Here is a 25,389-nt window from a genome sequence, read left to right as displayed (position 1 = left end):
ACATATATACAGGTGCTGTGGGGAAGGGAAGGAGGTAAGATGGGGGGGATGGAGAGGGGGACGAGGGGGAGAGAAAGGAAGGGGCTCAGTCTGGGAAGGCCTCCTGGAGGAGGTGAGCTCTCAGCAGGGCCTTGAAGGGAGGAAGACAGCTAGCTTGGTGGATGGGCAGAGGGAGGGCATTCCAGGCCCGGGGGATGACGTGGGCTGGGTTTCGACGGCGGGACAGGCGAGAACGAGGTACAGTGAGGAGATTAGCGGTGGAGGAGCGGAGGGTGTGGGCTGGGCTGTAGAAGGAGAGAAGGGAGGTGAGGTAGGAGGGGGCGAGGGGATGGACAGCCTTGAAGCCCAGGGTGAGGAGTTTCTGCCTGATGCGCAGATTGATTGGTAGCCACTGGAGATTTCTGAGGAGGGGAGTGATATGCCCAGAGCGTTTCTGGGCAAAGATAATCCGGGCAGCAGCATGAAGTATGGATTGAAGTGGGGAGAGACACGAGGATGGGAGATCAGAGAGAAGGCTGATGCAGTAGTCCAGACGGGATAGGATGAGAGCTTGAATGAGCAGGGTAGCGGTTGGGATGGAGAGGAAAGGGCGGAGCTTGGCAATGTTGCGGAGCTGAGACCGGCAGGTTTTGGTGATGGCTTGGATGTGAGGGGTGAAAGAGAGAGTGGAGTCGAGGATGACACCAAGGTTGCGGGCTTGTGAGACGGGAAGGATGGTAGTGCCGTCAACAGAGATGGGAAAGTCAGGGAGAGGACAAGGTTTGGGAGGGAAGTCAAGGCGTTCAGTCTTCGACATGTTGAGCTTTAGGTGGTGAGCAGACATCCAGATGGAGATGTCCTGAAGGCAGGAGGAGATGCGAGCCTGGAGAGAGGGGGAGAGAGTAGGGGCAGAGATGTAGATCTGGGTGTCATCAGCGTAGAGATGATAGTTGAAGCCGTGGGAGCGAATGAGGTCACCAAGGGAGTGAGTGTAGATTGAGAACAGAAGGGGACCAAGCACTGAACCTTGGGGAACCCCCACAGTAAGAGGATGGGAGGGAGAGGAGGAGCCTGCAAAAGATACTGAAAAAGAATGAACGGAGAGATAAGAGGAGAACCAGGAGAGGACGGAGTCTGTGAAGCCAAGGTCAGATAGCGTGTTGAGGAGAAGGGGGTGGTCCACAGTGTCAAAGGCAGCTGAGAGGTCGATGAGGATTAGGACGGAGTATGAGCCGTTGGATTTGGCAAGCAGGAGGTCATTGGTGACCTTTGAGAGGGCAGTTTCCGTGGAATGTAGGGGACGGAAGCCAGACTGGAGGGGGTCGAGGAGAGAGTTGTTGTTGAGGAATTCTAGGCAGCGCGTGTAGACAACTCGTTCAAGGATTATGTCCAAGCTTATTATTTTGTACCTATCCCAGTGCTCAGTTCAGCTCCTGGAACATAATAAGAGATTAAGGAATACCATTAAAAAAACCCACACCAAACAGTTAAATAGAACAGCCATTGAAAAATGAAAGTGATCAATCAAATGCATTTATTGAGTGCTAACTATGTGCAGAGCACTGTACTTGGAGAGCACAATATAACAGAATTGAAAGACACCTTCCCTGCCCATAATTGGCTCTGCCAATTGCCAGCTGTCTGACTTTGGGCAAGTCACTTAACTTCTCTGTGCCTCTGTTACCTCATCTGTAAAATGGGAATGAAGACTGTGAGCCCCCCATGGGACAACCTGATCACCTTGTAATCTCCCCAGCGCTTAGAACAGTGCTTTGCACATAGCACTTAATAAATGCCATTATTACTATTATTATTATATTCTACCTTCTCCAGTGATTTGTGCAATGCTTAGCACATAGTAAACTTTAACAAATGGCAAAATTATTTCTAAAAGGCTGACAAGTTTTCATAAGGAGTTCAATTCTTTCCATAGTTATCACGATAGAATTTAAGAGTTTAGTAATGACCTAGATTTAAGGTCATCAGATCTGTCTCTGTCTCTCATGAGTTTCAAAATTTAAAGTTGGGAGAGGGTAGTGTCTTGACCTGCTATTTACAGGTGAAGAATCTCAGGCCTACAGAGATTGGTGACAGATGAGTGACATGAGGGAATTAGAACTCAGGTCATCTGAGTTCCAGGCCCATGGTCTTCTGACTGGACCATACTGCCTTGTAATGTCAAGAATTGCTCCTTTGTAGTAAATGATGCATTTTAGGGGGAACATAAGCCAGCCCACTAAATGACCATTTTCAGCTTGAGACACGTCATTAAACCTTTCATTCACTATGTAAAAAACTGAGCTGGTTCATTGAGTTGTCCTCTGGCTTCAGATTTTGCTGCTTTCCCTCTGATACACTACTTAACCATGATCTGTTGGGTTTTGTTTTTTTTTAATAATGAAGACCATAGACCAATTTAGCCATTGAGGACATAAATGTGCAGGCATAAAATATTTCTTCCCAGCCCTTTCTCCCCCATGAAGAGACAATGAAATCAGCATCTGATGGCTTCAAGGGTCTCCACCAGCATTTATCTTCTTTCCTCTCTATTCTCTTCTCTTGCCCCTCCCCTTCAGCGAATCTCCTCCCCGTCATTTTCACCTCTGGCAGCTACTCCTGGCCCCTTTGCTCTTTCCCTGCCTTGTGCCTGGTGATCCCTTTCCCTTCAAATTCACCAGACTACAAACATAATCTGCCATTTATAAATGTACAAATGGAGACTGCCAGACTAAGCCCCCCTTCTCCCCCACTCAAGCTTCCCTCCCCATCACCCCAACTCACTCCCTTTGCTCTATCCACCCCCGTCCCACAGCACTTGTGTATATATGTACATATTTATGATTATAATTCTATTTTATTAATGGTGTGTATTTATCTATAATTCTACTTATTTAAAATGATGCAACTGGCACTTGTTCACTTGTTTTGACGTCTGCCTCCCTGCCCCTTCTAGACTGTGAGCCCATTGTAGGCAGGGATTGTCTCTATTTGTTGCTAAATTGTACTTCCCAAGCCCTTAGTACAGTGCTGTGCACACAGTAAGTGCTCAATAAATACTATTGAGTGAATGAATGTGCCCACTTTCCACACCTTCTTGAAATCCTTATAAAACAATAAACAGTGACATTCCCTGCCCACAATGAGCTTACAGTCTAGAATTGGGGAGACAGACATCAAAAGAAATAAATAAAATTACAGATATGTACCTAAGTGCTGTGGGGCTGGGAGGGAGAAAGAGCAAAGGGAGCAAGTCAGGGTGATGGAAAAGAGAGAGGGAGGTGAGGAAAAGTGGAGTTTAGTCTGGGAAGGCCATTTGAAGGAGTTGTACCTTCAATAAGGCTTTGAAGGTGGGAAGAGTAATTGTCTCTGGAGGGCACTCCAGGCCAGTGGCAGGACGTGGACTAGGGGTTGGTGGCGAGACAGGTGAGATCAAGGCACAGTGAGAAGGTTAGCACTAGAGTGAATGGGTATAGATGGAGAATAGAAGGGAACTGAGAATGAATGGCCAGAAAGATAGCAGAAGACAGAGCTAGTGAAGCCAAGGTTGGATAACGTTTCCAGGAGAAGGGGGTGGTCCACGGTGTCAAAGGCAGTTGAGAGGTCAAGGAGGATTAGGTTGGAGTAGAGGTCGTTGGATTTAACAAGAAGGAGATCACTGGTGACTTTTGAAAGGGCAGCTTCTGTGGAGCAAAGGGGACGGAAGCCAGATTGCAGGGGGCCAAAACCACGCAGCAGACAAGTGGCTGCTTGTGGTTAGAACTCATGACCTCTCACTCCCAGGCCCATGATCTATCCACTACATCATGCTATCACTACCTCCCTCTGCTGTGGTGAGACCATCCACTACCAGAGAACTGATGTAGAGGGCACAAGTCCCTGTCGGCTACTGCCTGTTCTCCACTCAGGGGTAGAAAGGCTCTGCTCATGTGGGCCATGATCATTGAACCCACACCTCACAGCAGCTTTTACTTAAGGGAGGATATTTAGGCAGTGCTCTATTCTGCCAATCAATCGATAGTATTTACTGAGCATTAACTGTGTGGACAGCACTGTACTAAGGGCTTGGGAAAGTACAATAGAACAGAGCTGGTAGAAATGTTCTCTGCTCTCATCTTTCAACCCTGCTCCCTCTTGAGTCTTCAGAACCAGTCCATCTAGTCCAGGATTTGCGTGTCTCCATCCCATTGCTCAGTACAGTGATTGGCACATTGTTAGCGCTTAACAAATACTGTGATTATTATAAGGAGACAGTCAGGAGCCCAGAGAGGCTTTATTCAAGTGGCTCACCCTGCTCAGAGGTGACTCAGCAGCTGTTAAACGCATCAATTTTCTTTCCTGATCAGAGCAAGAGGAATCCAGTTGTAAAGACTTCCATCCTCTCAGATCCCACTTGTCTTAGCTCTAGTCCTCTCTGAGTTTATTTTTTGGCAAATGCCTGCCTGCTGATGAGCCAGAGACATTTCCCTCTGCCTTTTCTGACTCTGTAATTAGCAGTAGTTGATGCTGCAGGCATGCACTTTCGGGAAATACTGTTGTTTATAAGCCAGGTCACTGGAGATGAATTGAATTCAGCTCCCCACACACACTAGAAGAGGATGGATAGGTTTTGCTGTTCCCTAACCATTTGTTTCTGGTTTCATTTGTGTTTGCACACAGCTGTAAAACACACCACATTTTATTTCTCCTTGGAGAAGCAATAGCAAAGTCTGGGAAAGGGGAAGAGCGTAGCAAAATTGTCTAGCGAATGGTCGTGTCAGTCAACAAGAGGATTTTAGAGCCAATCACCCTTCCACTCAACCTCTTATTTCTGAGATTTTTTTCAAGAGGCACCTAGTGAAGGAGAGGGGTAGCCATATCTGATTAATTAATTAACACAATGGAGTGGCGAACAGGAATCAAGTTCTCATAGGGAGGTGATAGAACTTAAAGTGAATGCTGCCAGAGAAGGAGAGAGAACAGCGTATGGGGGAGGGCGGAAATGGGAATAACATTAAAGTTGGACAAAATTTGAATGAAAATCATGGGTGCTCAAAAAGGAAATCTGTAATGAAGAAAGAGAACCCAATCCACAATATTAATCAATGGTATTTATTGAGTGCTTACTATGTACAGAACACTGTATTAAGTGCTTGGGAGAGTACAATGGAGTGGAGGACACGATCCCTGTCCTGATGTCAATCTAAGAGTCTGTGATTTGGAAATATTTCTGGCTGAATTATCTGGATAATTGGGATTTGGTTAATTTGATTTGAGTCATCAGAGTGCATCTCTGAGGTGTCCAAAGTGATTCAAAGGGTGGAGACATTTCTTTGGTGTCTGGAGGGAGTGGAAGTCTGTCAAATATAAAGGAGGAAGGCGTTCTAAGCCAGAGGGAGGTTGAAGAGAAGGGGTCAGTAGCGAGACAGATGAGATAGAGGTACAGTGAGTATGTTGGCATAAGAGGAGCAAAGTGTTCAGGCTGGGTTGTAATAGGAGATGAGTGAGGTAAGGTGGGAAGGGGAGAGCTAAGAACCTTTAAGATGATGGTAAGGAGTTTTGTGTGTGATACAGAGATGGATGGGCATCCACTGGAAGTTTTTGAGGATTGGGAAAACGTGATCCCATTGTGGGCAGAGATTGTCTCTATTTGTTGCTGAATTGTGCTTTCCAAGTGCTTAGTACAGTGCTCTGAATAGAGTAAGCACTCAGTAAATATGATGAAATGAATGAATCTACTGAATCCATTTCTTTTTATTATTGTTTTTTTGAAAATTGATTCAGGCAGCAGAGAGAATTAAGGACTCGAGAGGGAGAGGGACAGAAGGCAAAAAAGTTAGCGCAAAGGCTGAAACAGGAGTCAAGGCAGGAAATCCAGTCAACCCAGAGCAAGGTTCTCCACTTTTCACCGTCACAGAATTCGTGTGCTGCTCCCAGACAAGTGGACTTCCTGCCCAGCAGTCACTGCAGGGCAAGGGAGGGAGAGAATGGCAGTATAATAATCATACTGATGGTACTTGTTAAGCACTTACTATGTGCCAAGTACTGTTTTAAGCACTGGGGGGGAGGGGGATACAAGGGAATCAGGTTGTCCCACGTGGGGTTCACAGTTTTAATCCCCATTTTACAGATGAGGTAACTGAGGCACAGAGAAGCTAAATGACTTACCCAAAATCACACAGCTGACAAGTAGTGGAGCTGGGATTAGAACCCATGACCATATGACAGTGAGGGGTTTAGAGGGCTATATTAGGCCCCTTGATGGCCGTGAGGAAGCAGTGTGGCCTAGTAGGTAAAGCACAGGAATGGGAGTCAGAGGACCTGGAGTCTAATTCTCACTCTGCCACTTATCCGCTGTGGATCTCGGAAAGCCACTTCTCTGTGCCTCAGTTTCCTCATTTGTAAAATGGGGATTAAAACTGTGAGCCCCATGTTGGACATGGACAGTGTCTAACCCAATAAGCTTTTATCATCTGCCCCAGCACTTAATATAGTGCCTGGCACATAGTACTGTTTAAATACCATGAAAAAAAAGCAACTTTTCTGTAATGAGGCTGTCATCGTCATTACTACAGCAATAGTAATAATAATAATTGTGGTGTTAAGCATTCATATGTGCCAAGCACTATGCTAAATGTTGGAATAAATACAATGCAATCTGATCAACTTGAAGATTCCTCTAACAGGAAGCTCCTTATAGTCAGGGAACATATCTACCAACTCTGATGTGTTGTAATATCCCAAGAGTTTAGTTTAGTGCTCTATCAATCAGTTAATCATATTCATTGAGTGTTTACAGTATTCAGGCCACTATACTTAGCCCTTGGGAGAGTATAGTACAACAATATAACAAGTACATTCCCTGCCCACAATAAGTTTACAATGTAGAGGGGGAGAAAGACATTAATATGCATAAATTATGGATATGTATGTAAGTGCTGTGGAGTTGGGGGATGCAGAAGGGAGTGGAAAAAGAGGAAATGAGGGCCTGCTTAGTCAGGGAAAGCCTCTTCGAGGAGATGTGCCTTCGATAAGGCTTTGAAGGTAAAGAGAGGAGATGTCTGTCAGACATGAAAAAGGGGGCTTTTCAGGCCTGAAGCAGGATGTGGGTGAGAGGTCAGCTGTTTTGCTGTCTCCCCCTTCTAGACTGTGAGCCCATTGTTGGGTAGGGGCTGTCTCTATATGTTCCCGAATTGTACTTTCCAAGTGCAGTGCTCTGCACACAGTAAGTGCTCAATAAATATGATTGAATGAATGAGTAGGTGGACATTGGAAGAGCAAAGTGGACAGGCTGGGTTGTAGTAGGAGAATAACAAGATGAGGTAGGGGGTAAGGTGATTGAGTGCTTTACAGCTGATGGTAAGGAGTTTCTGTTTATGGAGGTAGATGGGCAACCACTGGAGTTTCTTGAGGAGTGGGGAAACGTGGACTGAACATTTTTGTAGAAAAATGATCCAGAAAGCAGATTGAAGTATAGTCTGGAGTAGGGAGAGACAGGAGGCAGGGAGGTCAATAAGGAGGCTGGTACAATAATCAAGGTGGGATAGGATAAAATCTTGGATTAACATGGTAGCAGTTTGAATAGGGAGGAAAGGATGGATTTTAGTGATGTTGGGAGAGTTGAAGTGATGGGATTTAGTGATACATTTAATATGTGGAGATGAGTCAAGCATAACTTAAAGGTTATGGGGTTGTGAGACAGGAAGGATGGTGATGCCATCTACAGGGATGGGAAAGTCAAGAGGAGAACAGGGTTTGGGTGGGAAGATAGGGAGTTCTGTTTTGGATATGTTAGGTTTGAGGTGATGACAGGACTTCCAAATAGAGCCCTCTTGAAGGCAGGAGGAAATGTGAGACTGCAGAGATGGAGAGAAATCAGGGCTGGAGATGTGTATGTTCAAGCCATTTGAGTGAATGAGTTCTCCAAGGGAGTGGATGGAGATGGAGAATAGAAGGGGACCCAATGAGAGGCTCCCACAGATAGCGGGTGGAAGGCAGAGGGGAGTCTGCGAAAGAGACTGAAAATGAGCCGCCAGAGAGATAGGAGGAGAATCAGGAGAGGACAGTGTCAATGAAGCCGAGGTTGGATGATGTTTCCTGGACAAGTGACTGGTTAACAGTATTGAAGGCAGCTGAGTGGCAGAGGAGGATTGAGATGGAATAGAGGCCATTGGATTTGGCAAGGAGATCATTCATGATGTTTGAGAAGGTGGTTTCTGTGGAGTGAAGGGGATGGAAGCCAGATTAGCGGGGGATCAAAGAGAGAATTAGAGGAGAGGAATTTGACAGTAGGTGTAGCGAATTTTCTCATGGAGTTTAGACAGGAATGGTAAGAGGGAGATAGGCAATAGCTGTAGGAAGACATGGGGTTAAGGGAGGGTGTTTTTAGAACAGGGAAGACATGAGCATGTTTGAAAGCAGTGGGGAAGAAGCCATTGGAGAGCGAAAGGTTGAAGATAGCTGTTAGAGGGATGAAGGGAGGGGGTAGTGTTTTGTTAAGGTGTGAAAGAATGGGGTTGGATGGACAGGTGGAGAGGGTGGCAGCGTGGCTCAGTAGAAAGAACACGGGCTAGGGAGTCAGAGGTCATGGGTTCAAATTCTGGCTCTGCTGCTTGTCAGCTGTGTGACTTTGGACACATCACAACTTTTGTGCCTCAGTTACCACATCCGTAAAATGGGGATTAAGACTGTGAGCCCCAAGTGGGACAACCTGATCATCTCGTATCCTTCCCAGCACTTAGAACAGTGCTTTCCACATAGTAAGTGCTTAACAAATGTCATTATTATTGTTATTATTATTATTATTTTGAGAGAAAGCAGGTGATCTCCTCTTGAGATACTGCTGGGAAGAATGGGAGTGTTGAAGAAGAGGCAGGAGGAGGGAGGGACTGGAGAGGAGCAGGGGAGATTTCAGGGAGATAATAATAATGGTATTTGTTAAGCACTTACTATGTGCTAGACACTGTACTAAGCACTGGGGTGGATACAAGCAAATCAGGTTGGACACAGTCCCTGTCCCATGTGGGACTCACACTCTTAATCCCTGTTTTATAAATGAGGGAACTGAGGCCCAGAGAAGTGAAGTGAAATGTCCAAGATCACACAGCAGACAAGTGGCAGAATCAGAATTAGAACCCATGACCTTCTGACTCCCAGGCTCGTGCTCTATCCACTATGCCCTGCTGCTTCATGCTTGATAGTTTCAATTTTCTCAATAAAGTAGGTAGCCAGGTCATTTAGGTGAGGGACAGGGGAGTCAGGGAGACAGGGGTGTTTGAGGAGGGAGTGAAACATCTGGAGTAACTGGCGAGGGCAATGGGCATGGGTGTCAAGAAGGATGGAGGAATAATTTTGCTGGACAGAGGAGAGAGATGAGTTAAAACATGCAGGGAGGAACTTGAGGTGGGCAAGATCCACCTGATATCGAGATTTTTGCCAGCAGTGCTTTGTGGTTCGTGCACAGGAGCGAAGAAAGCAGACTGTGTGGAGGTGATTCAGGGTTGTGGGTAAGTGGTATGAGATCAAAGAGATAGGGGAGTGAGTGCTTTGAGTTCAGTAGAGAGGGTGGTATTGAGGATATCAATTTGGTTAACAAAGGAAGGTAGTTTGGTTATGGAGTCTTGCTCTCTTCCCCTTGTCAAAGCCCTACTGAGAACTCACTTCCAAGAGTCCACATTGCCAAGATCCGCCCTTTCCTCTCCATCCAAACCGCTACCCTGCTAATTCAAGCTCTCATCCTATCCCGTCTGGACTACTGCACTAGCCTTCTCTCTGATCTCCCATCCTCGTGTCTCTCTCCACTTCAATCCATACTTCATGCTGCTGCCCAGATTATCTTTGTCCAGAAACGCTCTGGACATATTACTCCCCTCCTCAAAAACCTCCAATGGCTACCGATCAATCTGTGCATCAGGCAGAAACTCCTCACCCTGGGCTTCAAGGCTGTCCATCACCTCGCCCCCTCCTACCTCACCTCCCTTCTCTCCTTCTACTGCCCAGCCCGCACCCTCCGCTCCTCCACCGCTGATCTCCTCACCGTACCTCGCTCTCGCCTGTCCCGCCATCGACCCCCGGCCCACGTCATCCCCCGGGCCTGGAATGCCCTCCCTCTGCCCATCCGCCAAGCTAGCTCTCTTCCTCCCTTCAAGGCCCTGCTGAGAGCTCACCTCCTCCAGGAGGCCTTCCCAGACTGAGCCCCTTCTTTCCTCTCCCCCTCATCCCCCTCTCCATCCCCCCATCTTACCTCCTTCCCTTCCCCACAGCACCTGTATATATGTATATATGGTTGTACATATTTATTACTCTATTTATTTATTTATTTTACTTGTACATTTCTATCCTACTTATTTTATTTTGTTGGTATGTTTGGTTCTGTTCTCTGTCTCCCCCTTTTAGACTGTAAGCCCACTGTTGGGTAGGGACTGTCTCTATGTGATGCCAATTTGTACTTCCCAAGCGCTTAGTACAGTGCTCTGCACATAGTAAGCGCTCAATAAATACGATTGATTGATTGATTGATTCCTCTAGGAGGCCTTCCCATACTGAACCCCTCTTTTCCTCTACTCCTCCTCCCCTCTCCATTGCCCCTACTCCCTCCTTCTGCTCTATCCCCTTCCCTGCCCCACAGCACTTGTGCATATTTGTACATAGTTATTACTCTATTTTCTTAATGATGTGTATATATCTATAATTCTATTTATTTTGATGCTATTGATGCCTGTCTACATATCTTGTTTTGTTGTCTGTCTCCCCCTTCTAGACTGAGAGCCCATTGTTGGGTAGGGATTGTGTCTATATGTTGCCGAATTGTACTTCCCAAGTGCTTAGTACAGTGCTCTGCACACAGTAAGCGCTCAATAAATACGATTGATGATGATGATGTGCTCAATAAATACGATTGAATGAATGAGTCTGAGAAGCAGCATGGCCTAGTGGCAAGAACATGGGCTTGGGGGTCAGAGGACATGAGTTCCAATCCCTCTTCTACAACTTCTGTGTGACCTTGGGCAAGTCACTAAACTTCTCTATGCCTCAGGTACCTCATCTGTATAATGGAGATTAATACTGTGAGCCCCACGTGAGACAACCTGATTACCTTGGATCTACTCCAGCAGTTAGAACAGTACTTGGTACACAGTAAACACTTAACAAAGACCATAATTATTATTATTAATGGCACATGATGACTTGAGAAAATTGGATGGGGTCAAAAAATTGGAGGTCTAAGTGGGGGAACAAGACAGATTTGCGGGGAGGAGGTGTGGGAAAGAAGGCAGGTGCAGAGGTTGTGGTCAGATAGAGGGATTTCAGAGTTGGTGAGGATAGATATTGTAGTGTGACTAGAGATGATTAGATCAAGTGTATGTCCAAGCTGGTGACTGAGAGAGTTGGGGTGGAGCAGGAGGTTGGTCGAGTTGAGAGTGATAGAAAGTGGGTAGCAGAAGGGTCATCAGGAACATCTGTGGATATTGAAATCCCCAGCGATCAATGTAGGGATGGAGAAAGAGAAAAGGTAAGTGAGAAAGAGATTGATATGGTTCAAAACTTGGAGGTGGGGCTTGAGGAGTGGTAGATGACCATGTCTAGTACCTGGTAAGTGAGGGATGTGAGAGGTGGAATGGTATGAAAGTGGTATAAGGGAGTGAGAAGGAACCCAGCTTCTCCTCTTCTTTCCAGTGAGTCTTGGGGAGTGGGTGAAAATGAGGCACTCTCTAGAGAAAGCAGCAGTGGAGAAGCATCATTTGGGGAGAAACAGGTTTCACTGATGGCTCAGAGAAGCAGTGATTGGGTAAAGTACGGGTCAGAGATGAAGGGAAGTTTTCTTATGATGGAACGGGGGTTCCACAGGCTGCCCTTGACTGAGGTAGTGGGTGGGGAGAGGGTGGGAGGGGTTGGATGGGAGTGAGCTGTTGGCGACCCGCGTCTGGGGAGGGGGATGGCGCCGGGACAGAATTGCAGGGATGAGGTGGGGGGAGCCAGTTGGGGGCCGCTTGAGGCAGGTGGGAGGTATGGGCTGACTGGAAGGCGGGGATTGAGTGATCATGGTGAGGTTAGGGAAGTTTAAGAGTCATAGGTGAAGTTATCAACAGCAGAACTGCTTAATCTGGTGGTTTCCTGAGTAAATAATAATAATAATGACGGTATTTGCTAAGTGATTACTATGTGCCAAGCACTGTTCTAAGTGCTGGGGTAGATACAAGGTAATTAGATTGTCCCAAGTGGGGTTCACAGTCTTAATCCCCATTGTACAGATGAGGTAACTGAGACTTGCCCGAAGTCACACAGCTGAGAAGTGGCAGAGCTGGGATTAGAATCCATGACCTCTGACTCCCAAGCATGTGCTCTTTCCACTAAGCCACACTGTTTATGCAGGTGCTTGGGTCTTTGAGAGTGAAGAGGTGAGGGTTTAGGAGCAAACCATGGGCAGTGGTGATGTGAAGGTAGGCGGTGGTTGACATGTAAAAATCTGAGTCATTATTACCTGGTTGTCAGACAGCCTCACCTGTTCTGTGTTCTCCACTGGGGATTCAGTCCTGGCTGCAGGGAAAGGAGGAAGGCAGAGAAATGGCAGCTTCTCATCCTCCGCAGATCAGTAATGAAAGGTCAGAGTCCTGGTGGGCATGCAGATGGTATAAAGTGGTTCCAATGGCTGATGACTGGGTCAGATCTCAGTGTCCTCAGATAGTTCTCTGTCCTGAGTGGTGGTTGATGGCCCCTCGGGAGGAGATATCTTGGTTTTTGTTCCGGGTGATGGTTTGTGGCCTCTTAGCGGAGAGATCTCAGAGTCCTGTGATAGGCCTCTGTCCCTGGTCATAGTCAATGGCCCTCACCAATTTGTGGCGCCTTAGCGGAGAGATTTCAGTATCCTCAGGAGGTCTCTGTTCCAGGCTTTGTTCATTCATTTATTCTTTCAGTCATGTTTATTGAGTGCTTACTGTGTGCGAAGCACTATACTAAGTTCTTGGGAGAGTACAATATAATAATAATGACATTTACTATGTGCAAAGCACTGTTCTAAGCGCTGGGGAGATTGTCCTACGTGGGGCTCTCAGTCTTCATCCCCATTTTACAATGAGGGAACTGAGGCCCAGAGAAGTGAAGTGATGTGCCCAAAGTCACACAGCTGACAATTGTCAGAGCAGGAATTTGAACCCATAACCTCTGACTCCCAAGCCTGGGCTCTTTCCACTGAGCCATGCTGCTTCTCCAGTGTGGATTGTTTATATAAGAATAAATAATTGTTTATATAACAAATAGGCACATTTCCTGCCTACAACCAGCTTACAGTCTAGAGGGGGAGACAGATATTGATATAATAATAATAATAATGACATTTATTAAGCACTTACTATGTGCAAAGCACTGTTCTAAGCACTGGGGAGATTACAAGGTGATCAGGTTGTTCCATGGGGGGCTCATAGTCTTAATCCCCATTTTAAAGATGAGGTAACCGAGGCACAGAGAAGTTAAGTGACTTGCCCAAAGTTACACAGCTGACAAGTGGTGGAGCTGGGAAATAAATAGATTACAGATACGTTCACCCGGTTTGTGGCCTCTTGGCAGAGAGATCTCCAGTGCCCTCGGGCAAGTCTCTTTCCTGGTGGATGGTTTGCGTGGGTTTGTGGCCTCTCAGCAGAGAGATATCAGTGTCCTGAGACGGGTCTCTGTCCTGCCAATGGTCTACACACAATGAATACTCAATAAATACCATTGATTGAGGCTAACAATCTAAGGAGGAAGGAGAATAGATATTTAAGACCAATTTATCATTCATTGTGGCATTTATTGAGCACTTTCTATTTGGAGAGCACTGTATTAAGTGCTTGGAAGAATACAATTCAGTGAAGTGAACAGACTTGAGCCCTGCCCTCAAGGAGTTTATAGACTACTGGGAAGTTTACTTAAAATCACACGACTGGCAAGAGGCAGAACTGGGATTACAATCTAAGTCTTCTGCTTCTTAATTCTGTGCTCTTTCACAATCCACCTCCCCTAATAGTGGTAGAAATAATAGTATTTTTTAAGCATTTAAAATGTGCAGAGTACTATACTTAGCACTGGGAAGAAATACACGGTTGGAAATTAGACACTATCCCTGTCCCTTGGGGTTTTCACAAGCTAAAAATAAAAACAGGGAGAGGGGACTGGTGACAGACATATAGGATTCTGTTAGAGTGCTTCCACTGCCTTCCTAAATCAATCAAATCGTAATTATTGAGTGCTTACTGTGCGCAGAGCACTGCACTAAGCACTTGGGAGAGTAAATTATAAAATAGTTGGTGGCCACATTCCCTAACTACATAGTTACACCCCTCTTAGGATTGCACCTGGAGAGTTTCCAGTACTCTACTGATCTTCGCTACTTTACAGGTCTCGGCTATGGGAGGGAGAGTTAAGCAGAGGCATTTCCATTCCTGGCTTGGCCAGTGGCTAGCGAGTGGAAGGCAATCTTCTACAAGTCAAAAGTCCCCTGTGCTGGGCAGCAGTAGCATGGGAGAGAGTCGAGGGTGGAGACTCAAGGTTACTTCACAGAAGGCAATGGTAAACCACTTCAGTATTTTTACCAAGAAAACTCTATGGATCAGAACGATTGCAGATGGAGGTGATCTCCATCTGGGAGAGATGTGTCCGTGGCGACGCTAAGGGTCGAAGATGACTCGACAGCATAAGATGAGGACAAGACATAGATACTCTCCTTAGCCCCTACTGACAGTAACTAAAGATGAACAGGGGCTTAAATTAGGCATCCTAAAAGATTCACTTTCCTTTCAATCTGAACTTTTATAATCCATTCACCAGATGGCACTGTGTGTTTTTTCTGTGCTGAATAAAATGCAGAAAGCCTTGCGTGTTTAATGGTAACTGTCCTTCCAGTTTGGAAAAATAAGGTCTGGGCTTGAGGTTCTGTGAACTACAAATTGTTCCCCAGGTAGAGCCCTAATCCAAGTCCCGATTTTGTTCCTCATTTGGAGTTTTCATAAGGAATTCTTCTTTTGCAGTCACTCAGTTCCTTCCCAGCTTCAGCAAACTGTTTCCTCTCCATTTCACTCCGAATGTTAGTATGTATCTACCCCAGTGCTTAGTACAGTGCCTGGACCATAAACAAATATCAAAAGAAAAAAAATGTCATCAGGATGGAAAGTATGATGTAGCCTACCTCCAAAGAGACATGTAATTTTGCATGCAATGAAGGGAGAAGCAGCTTGGCTCAGTGGAAAGAACCCGGGCTTTGGAGTCAGAGTTCACGGGTTCAAATCCCGGCTCTGCCAGTTGTCAGCTGTGTGACTTTGGGCAAGTCACTTAACTTCTCTGTGCCTCATTTACCTCATCTGTAAAATGGGGGTTAAGACTGTGAGCCCCATGTGGGACAACCTGATCACCTTGTAACCTCCCCAGTGCTTAGAACAGTGCTTTGCACATAGCAAGTGCTTAATAAATGTCATTATTATTATTAAGGGATAAGTAGTAAGTGCTTAGCAAATACCATCATTATTAACAAATAACATTACTATGTGCAAAGTACTGTTCGAAGCACCGGGGGGATACAAGGTGATCAGGTTGTCCCACGGGGGGCTCACAGTCTTAATTCCCATTTCACAAATGAGGTAACTGAGGCATAGAGAAGTTAAGTGACTTGCCCAAAGTCACACAGCTGACAGGTGGCAGAGCCGGAATTAGAACCCATGACTTCTGACTCCCAAGCCCGTGCTCTTTCCACTGAGCCACGCTGCCCTCACTTTGTGCACTGAAGTAAGAGTTGGAAGAGATCATACATTATCCAACCTTGGCTTCACAGACTCAGTCCTCTCCTGGTTCTCCTCTTATCACTCTGGCCGTTGATTCTCAGTCTCCTTTGCGGGCTCCTCCTCCCCATCCCATCCCCTTGCTGTAGGGGTTCCTCGAGGGTCAGTTCTTGGTCCCCTTCTGTTCTCTATCTACACTCAGTCCCTTGGTGAACTCATTCACTCCCACAGCTTCAACTATCATCTCTACACTGATGACACCAAAATCTATATTTCTGCCCCTGTTCTTTCTCCCTCCCTCCAGGCTTGTATCTCCTCCTGCCTTCAGGACATCTCCATCTGGATGTCCGCCTGCCACCTAAAACTCAGTGTGTCCAAGAATGAACTCCATGAGAAGCAGCATGGCTCAGTGGAAAGAGTGTGGGCTTTGGGGTCATGGGTTCAAATTCCCGCTCTGCCAACTGTCAGCTGTGTGACTTTGGGCAAGTCACTTAACTTCTCTGTGCCTCATTTACCTCATCTGTAAAATGGGATTAAGACTGTGAGCCCCCCGTGGGACAACCTGATCACCTTGTAACCTCCCCAGGGCTTAGAACAGTGCTTTGTACATAGTAAGCGCTTAATAAATGCCATTATTATTATTATTATTATCTTCCCTCCCAAACCCTGTCCTCTCCCTCACTTTCCTAGATGGCACTACCATCCTTCCTGTCTCACAAGCCCACAGCCTTGGTGTCATCCGCGACTCTGCTTTCTCATTTATCCCACACATCCAGTCCATCACCAAAACCTGTCGGTCTCACCTCCACAGCATCGCCAAGATCCTCCCTTTCTTCTCCATCCAAACCTCTACCTTGTTTGTTCAATCTCTCATCCTATCCCGACTGGATTACTGCATCAACCTCCTCTCTGATATCCCATCCTCCTGTCTCTCCCCTCTTCAGTCTACACTTCACTCTGCTGCCCAGATTATCTATTATTTCAGACTGTGAGTCCACTGTTGGGTAGGGACTGTCTCTGTATGTTGCCAACTTGTACTTCCCAAGCGCTTAGTACAGTGCTCTGCACATAGTAAGTGCTCAATAAATGCAATTGACTGATTGATCTCTGTACAGAAACGCTCTGGGCATGTTACTCCCCTTTTCAAAAATCTCCAGTGGTTGCCTGTCAACTTATGAATCAAGCAAAAACTCCTCACCCTCGGCTTCAAGGCTGTCCATCACCTCGCCCCCTCCTACCTCACCTCCCTTCTCTCCTTCTCCAGCCCAGCCCACACCCTCCGTTCCTCTGCCACTAACCTCCTCAATGGGCCTTGTTCTCACCTGTCCTGCCATCGACCCCTGGACCATGTCCTTCCCCTGGCCTGGAATGCCCTCCCTCCACACATCCGCCAAACTAGCTCTCTTCCTCCCTTCAAAGCCCTACAGGGAGCTCATCTCCTCCAGGAGGCCTTCCCAGACTGAGCCTCTTTTTTCCTCTCCTCCTCCCCATCCCCACCCTCTGCCCTACCTCCTTCCTCTCCCCACAGCACTTGTATATATTTGTACAGATTTAGTACTCTATTTATTTTACTTGTACATATTTACTATTCTATTTATTTTGTTAATGATGCACATATAGCTTTAATTCTATTTTTTCTGACGATTTTAACACCAGTTTCCATGTTTTGTTTTGTTGTCTGTCTCCCCCTTCTAGACTGTGAGCCTGTTGTTGGGTAGGGACCATCTCTATATGTTGCCAACTTGTACTTCCCAAGCGCTTAGTACTGTGGTCTGCACACAGTAAGTGCTCAATAAATACAATTGAATGAATGAATGAACATACAGGGTGAAGGATCTCTATCTGCAATCCAACTCTGCTGCTGTGCCTCATGAAAACCCTCGTCCCTCAATTCAATTATCTGGGAATTAGTGCAAAGAATTTCATCCAAGCACAATCAACATTTCCCTGAGTTCTCAGCTGTTTGATGTGGCTAAAGAAACAGAGAAGGTTACTTTCATAATTAGTCTGTTGCACGTGGCTAAAAATTCATTACAAAGAGTTAATTAAATTGTCAGGGTAGCTGGGTGGGCTGGTAAGGGAGAGTGAGTCAGTGACTTTGTTGGGCTTGATTTGGGGGTGAGAGCTCACTGTATTAGTCGAGGCCTGTTCATTCAGTCATTCAATCATATTGAGCGCTTACCGTGTGCAGAGCACTGTACTAAACGCTGAGCATGGTTACCCTGTCTTGGGACCTTCATCTCTGGAGAGTCATTGGGTTCTGCGTGGCCTAATGGAAAGAACACCAGCCTGGAAGTCAGAGTTCTTGGGTTCTAATAAATCATTCTATCTATTTATCATAATCCTGGCTCTGCCAGCTATGTGTTGTGTGACCTGAGGCAAATAACTTCCCTTCTCTGGGCCTCAGTTTCCCCATCTGCAAAATGGGGATTTAATACTCTTACTAAAGCTGTGAGCCCCATATGGGCTCACCTGTAAATATGTATATATGTTTGTACATATTTCTCTATTTATTTATTTTGTACATATCTATTCTATTTATTTTATTTTGTTAGTATGTTTGGTTTTGTTCTCTGTCTCCCCCCTTTTAGACTGTGAGCCCACTGTTGGTTAGGGACTGTCTCTATGTGTTGCCAATTTGTACTTCCCAAGCGCTTAGTACAGTGCTCTGCACATAGTAAGCGCTCAATAAATACGATTGATGATGATGATGATATGGAATTGTGGCTATGTTTCCCCTCCATCACCTTGTTTCCACCCCAGCATTTAGCAGAGTGTTTGGCACATAGTGCTGAAGAAATGAGAACTTAGTGAAGAAGCATAATAATAATAATAATAATAATGGCATTTATTAAGTGCTTACTATGTGCAAAGCACTGTTCTAAGTGTCGGGAGGTTACAAGGTGATCGGGTTGTCCCACGTGGGGCTCACAGTCTTAATCCCCATTTTACTGATGAGGGAACGGAGGCACAGAGAAGTGAAGTGACTTGCCCAAAGTCACACAGCTGACAATTAGTGGAGCCGAATTTGAACCCATGACCTCTGACTCCAAAGCCCGGGCTCATTCCACTGAGCCACGTTGCTTCTAGTGGATAGAGCACAGGCCTACAAATCAGAAGGACATGGGTCTAATCTCAGCTTCACGACTTTTCTGCTGTGTGACATTGGGCACTTCACTTCACTTCTCTGTGCCTCAATTACTTCATCTATGAAATGGGGATTGATCGGGAATCCATGTGGGACACAGACTGTGTTGAACCTAATTAACTTGTATCTTCCCCAGTGCTTAGTTTAGTGTTTAGTGCCTGGCACAGAGCAGGCATTTAACAAATAGCATCAAAAAAAGAAATAGTACAGTTAGTATTACTATACTGCAAAGAAAGCCTACACCCACACACCTATGCTCATCCCTTACCATTCATCATCATCATCATCATCAATCGTATTTATTGAGCGCTTACTGTGTGCAGAGCACTGTACTAAGCGCTTGGGAAGTACAAATTGGCAACATATAGAGACAGTCCCTACCCAACAGTGGGCTCACAGTCTAAAAGGGGGAGACAAAACCAAACATACTAACAAAATAAAATAAATAGAATAGATATGTACAAGTAAAATAAATAAATAGAGTAATAAATATGTACAAACATATATACATATATACAGGTGCTGTGGGGAAGGAAAAGAGGTAAGATGGGGGGGATGGAGAGGGGGATGAGGGGGAGAGGAAGGAAGGGGCTCAGTGTGGGAAGGCCTCCTGGAGGAGGTGAGCTCTCAGTAGGGCCTTGAAGGGAGGAAGAGAGCTAGCTTGGCGGATGGGCAGAGGGAGGGCATTCCAGGCCCGGGGGATGACGTGGGCCAGGGGTCGATGGTGGGACAGGCGAGCACGAGGTACGGTGAGGAGATTAGCGGTGGAGGAGCGGGGGGTGCAGGGTGGGCTGTGGAAGGAGAGAAGGGAGGTGAGGTAGGAGGGGGCGAGGTGATGGACAGCCTTGAAGCCCAGGGTGAGGAGTTTCTGCCTGATGCGCAGGTTGATTGGTAGCCACTGGAGATTTTTGAGGAGGGGAGTAACATGCCCAGAGTGTTTCTGGACAAAGATAATCCGGGCAGCAGCATGAAGTATGGGTTGAAGTGGGGAGAGACACGAGGATGGGAGATCAGAGAGAAGGCTGATGCAGTAGTCCAGACAGGATAGGATGAGAGCTTGAATGAGCAGGGTAGCGGTTTGGATGGAGAGGAAAGGGCGGATCTTGGCAATGTTGCGCAGCTGAGACTGGCAGGTTTTGGTGACGGCTTGGATGTAAGGGGTGAATGAGAGAGCAGAGTCGAGGATGACACCAAGGTTGCGGGCTTGTGAGACAGGAAGGATGGTAGTGCTGTCAACAGAGATGGGAAAGTCAGGGAGAGGGCAAGGTTTGGGAGGGAAGACAAGGAGATCAGTCTTCGACATGTTGAGATTTAGTTGGCGGGCAGACATCCAGATGGAGATGTCCTGAAGGCAGGAGGAGATGCTAGCCTGGAGAGAAGGGGAGAGAGCAGGGGCATCCATCCATCAATCCATCCATTCCCATCCATCTGCTCTGGCCCTGATCACATGTCACTTCTCCTGCCCTCTCCTTTGCCTGGAATGATCAACCTGGGAGCTAGAGAGAGAGAGAGCGCCAGGGAGTCTCAAGGCTCGGCTTTAATTCCATCGCTGCCACTGACTTTCCATGTGACCTTGGGCAGGCAACCTAACCTTGGCTTCAGTTTCCTAAAATTTGTAAGATGCACAGAAAATGCCTGCTTAAATTCTGGCCAGTCACTACCTGGTCTGATCTAATCATCTTGTATCTAGGCATTTGCTAATCACACAGTGCTGGTACAGAGTAATGCCTAAGGAGGTAACTTATTAACTACTTATGAATATTATTCCATTTTCCGTTTATTAAACCACATCTGTAGTTCGAATTTATGCTAAAGATCCACCTGTTCAAGGAAACTTTTGGGCTCATTCCCAGCTGTCTGAGCAACTTGATGCCTCTGTTTATCTCTGGAAATGCTGCTGCCTACTTGTGGGTATCTCCTCAACACGCTATTCAACCTTGGCTTCACAGACTCCGTCCTCTTCTGGTTCTCCTCTTATCTCTCCGGTCGTTCATTCTCAGTCTCTTTTGCAGGCTCCTCCTCCCCCTCCCATCCCCTTAATGTGGGGGTTCCCCAAGGTTCAGTGCTTGGTCCCCTTTTCTAGATCTACACTTACTCCCTTGGTGATCTCATTCGCTCCCACGGCTTCAACTATCATCTCTACACTGATGACACCCAAATCTACATCTTTGCCCCTGCTTTCTCCCCCTCCCTCCAGGCTCGCATCTCCTCCTGCCTTCAGGACATCTCCATCTGGATGTCTGCTCGCCACCTAAAACTCAACATGTCCAAGACTGAACTCCTTGTCTTCCCTCCCAAACCCTGCCCTCTCCCTGACTTTCCCATCACTGTTGACGGCACTACCATCCTTCCTGTCTCACAAGCCCACAACCTTGGTGTCATCCTCGACTCCGCTCTCTCGTTCACCCTTCACATCCAAGCCGTCACCAAAACCTGCCGGTCTCAGCTCCTCAACATTGCCAAGATCCGCCCTTTCCTCTCCATCCAAACCGCTACCCTTCTCGTTCAAGCTCTCATCCTATCCCGTCTGGACTACTGTATCAGCCTCCTCTCCGATCTCCCATCCTCGTGTCTCTCCCCACTTCAATCCATACTTCATGCCACTACCTGGATTGTCTTTGTCCAGAAATGCTCTGGGCATGTTACTCCCCTCCTCAAAAATCTCCAGTGGCTGCCAGTCAACCTACGCATCAGGAAGAAACTCCTCACCCTTGGCTGTCCATCACCTCGCCCCTTCCTACTTCACCTCCCTTCTCTCCTTCTACAGCCCACCCCACAACCTCCGCTCCTCTACCGCTAATCTCCTCACCGTGCCTCATTCTTGCCTGTCCCGCCGTCGACCCCTGGCCCACGTCCTTCCCCTGGCCTGGAATGCCCTCTCTCCGCACATCCACCAAGTTAGTTCTCTTCTTCCCTTCAAGGCCCTACTGAGAGCTCACCTCCTCTAGGAGGCCTTCCCAGACTGAGCCCCCTCCTCCCTCCCCCCCTCCTCCCCCTCTCCATCCATCCTGCCTTATCTCCTTCCCTTCCCCACAGCACCTGCATATATGTATATATGTTTGTACGTATTTATTACTCTATTTATTTTACTTGTACATATTTATTCTGCTTATTTTATTTTGTTAATATGTTTTGTTTTGTTCTCTGTCTCCCCCTTCTAGACTGATGTTGGGTAGGGACCGTCTCTATATGTTGCCAACTTGTACTTCCCAAGTGCTTAGTACAGTGCTCTGCACAGTAAACGCTCAATAAATACGATTAATTTGATGTTTTTTAAAATCAAACCCTTGAGGATTTTGTCTACTTGTAGACCATAAAATCCTAGACTTTAAGCTCATCCTCTAATAATAAGGATAATAATAGCAATAGTAATAATAATGATGGCATTTATTAAGCACTTACAATGTGTGAAGCACTGTTCTAAGCACTGGGGAGGTTACAAGGTGATCAGGTTGTTCCACGGGGGCTCACAGTCTTCATCCCCATTTTTACAGATGAGGTAAATGAAGCACAGAGAAGTTGTGATTTGCCCAAAGTCACACAGCTGACAATTCTCTAGAGTGGAAGCTCTTTGTGGGAAAGGAACATGTCTACCAATTCTGTTGTGTTGTACTCTCCCAGGAATACAATTGAGTGAGAAGCAGTTAATTCATTCATTCAATCATATTTATTGAGCACTTACTGTGTGCAGACACTGTACTAAGCACTGGGGAAGTATAGCGTGGCTCAGTGGAAAGAGCCCAGGCTTTGGAGTCAGAGGTCATGGGTTCAAATCCCTGCTCTGCCAATTGTCAGCTGTGTGACTTTGGGCAAATCATTGAACTTCTTTGTGCCTGTTACCTCATCTGTAAAATGGGGATTAAGACTGTGAGCCCCCCGAGGGACAACCTGATCACCTTGTAGCCTCCCCAGTGCTTAGAACAGTGCTTTGCACATAGTAAGGACTTAATAAATGCCGCCATTATTATTACTATTAACATATAGAGACGGTCCCTACCCAACAACAGGCTCACAGTCTAGGAGGTTGGGAGGCAGATAAATAACCTAATAATAGGTGTCAATATTATCAGAATAATAGAATTATATCTATATACACATCATTAATAAAATAAATAAAATAGAGTAATATGTACAAATATGTAAAATATGTACAGGTGCTATGGGGAGGGGAAAGGAGTAGGGCAGAGGGAGGGAGGGGAGGCAATGGGGAGGGAAGGAGGAGGAGGAGAGGAAAAAAGGGGGGGTTTAATCAGGGAAGGCCTCCTGGAGGAGGTGAGCTCCCAGTAAGGCTTTGAAGAGAGGAAGAGAGCTAGTTTGGCAGATGTGTGGAGGGAGGGCATTACAGGCCAGAGGAAGGACATGGGCCAGGGGTTGACGAAGGGACAGGTGAGAACGAGGCCCAGTGAGAAGGTTAGTGGCAGAGGAGCGGAGTGTACGGGCTGGGCTGTAGAAGGAGAGAAGGGAGGTGAGGTAAGAGGGGGAGTAGTGATGGAGATTCTTGAAGCCGAGAGTGAGGAGTTTTTACTTGATTTGTAGGTTGACAGGCAACCACTGGAGATTTTTTAAATGGGGATTGACTGAGACCCATGTGAAACATGGACTCTGTGTAATCCGCTTAGTTTGTATCTGCCCCAGTACTTAGTTCCATTAAGTACTTAACTGTTAAGTACTTAACAAATATCATTTTTTTAAAAAAAGCTTAGGACAGTGTTATGCACATAGTAAGTGCTCTAAAAATACCATTGAGGTACACTGTATATTTTATATTTGTGTTAATTCTACCTTCCCCATGAAATTGTCACATCTGAAAGCATGCAAACCATGTAGGTTTCATTTTCTGTAGCCCCTTTACTTCCCCTGAAAACTCTCTCCTCTGCATCACATCTCAAGTAAATATTCTTATATTCTGTTTCCCCTCTCCCTAATCAATTTTAGAGTCCGTCGCCGCCTGTAGACTGTAAGTTTCTGGAGGGCAGGGAACAAGTCTTTCCAACTCAATTACATCATACTTTCCCAAATGCTTAGTATAGTCCTCTGCAAACAGTAAGCACTCAGTAAATGCCAATGATTGATAGACTGAAATTCCCCTCAGCACAATTAGTATGTGTGGCACGAATGAATGTGCGGTGGGAGGCTCATAAGCAGAGCATCCGTGACCGGTTGTCGGACACACTCTCATTAGAGCTTTAACAAGGTGTGTCACTTTTAAGTCCTCCTAAAAGTCAACCTCCATCAACATGCCTTCCCCTATTAATTCCCAGCATCCAAAGCCCATGTCTGCTTATTCTGTTGTAATGTACTCTCTGAAGCACTTAGTTTTGTGCTCTGCATATAGTATGTGTTCAATGAATACTTTTGATTGATGGATCACTCGATCAATAGCATTTTTTGAGCGCTTGCTGTGTCCAGAACCCAGTCTAAGAGCTTCAGAAAGTACAATACAACAGAATTTGGAAGACCCAATACTTGCCTATAAGGAATTTAGAGTCTGCAGGGGGAAAGTATAAACTGTATAAACCAAATGAACCCATCAGCCATGTCTACCACAGCTACGCTTCTTCATCCTCAGCATTTAGGTACATACATTTATACAATTCTACATTCAATAACTTATATTGATTCTATCTCCACCATCATAATATAAGCTCATTGTGGGCTGGGAATGTGTCTTTGGTTGCATTTTATTTACCCAAGCACCTAGCACAGGACAGGGAAGTGGACTCTCAATGTGAACTACTATTACTACAAATTATAATTTTGGAATTTGCTTACCTTAGTGTGCTTACCACCGGGGCAGATGCAAAACAATCAGATCAGACTCAATCCATGTCCCACGTGGGGCTCCAAGTGTCAGGGGGGAAAGAAAATGGGTTTTGAATCCTCATTTTACATATGAGGTAATTGAGGCACAGAAAAAATGACTTCCCTAAGGTCATACTGCAATCCAGTGGCAGAGTTGGAATTAAAACTCGTTACTAGTAATTCCTAGAGTCAATCAATCAATGGAAACTATTGAGCACTTACTGTGTGCAGAGCACTGTACTAATCACTTGGGATTACAATAGAGTTGGGAGACACATTCCCTGCCCAAAATGAGCTTGCAGTCTAAAGGGAAAGACAGACACTAATATAAATAAATTAATTATGGATATGCACATAAGGCCGAGAGGGGGGTGAGTATCAAATGCCTATCAGTTAAAGATCCTAGTGCATAGACAATGCATGAAAAGCAGTGCGGCCAAATGGATAAAGCCTGGGCTTGGGATGCAGAAGGACTTGGGATCTAATCCCTGCTCTGCCACTTATCTGCTGTGTGACCTTGGGCAAGTCACTTTGCTACGGGCAGGGAATGTGTTTATTTTTATATTATACTCGCACAAGCACTTAGTACAGTGCTTTGCACACACTAAACGCTCAATAAATGATTGTCTGAACATAACTTGTCTGGGCCTCAGTTTCCACATCTGTAAAGTGGGGATTAAGACTGTGAGCACCATGTGGGACAGGAACTATGTCCAACCTAGCTTGTATCTACCCCAGTGG

The sequence above is a fragment of the Tachyglossus aculeatus genome, chromosome 1 (assembly GCF_015852505.1).
Source record: "Tachyglossus aculeatus isolate mTacAcu1 chromosome 1, mTacAcu1.pri, whole genome shotgun sequence".
Lineage (NCBI taxonomy): Eukaryota > Metazoa > Chordata > Mammalia > Monotremata > Tachyglossidae > Tachyglossus > Tachyglossus aculeatus.
Note: the sequence above shows the minus strand (reverse complement) of the source record.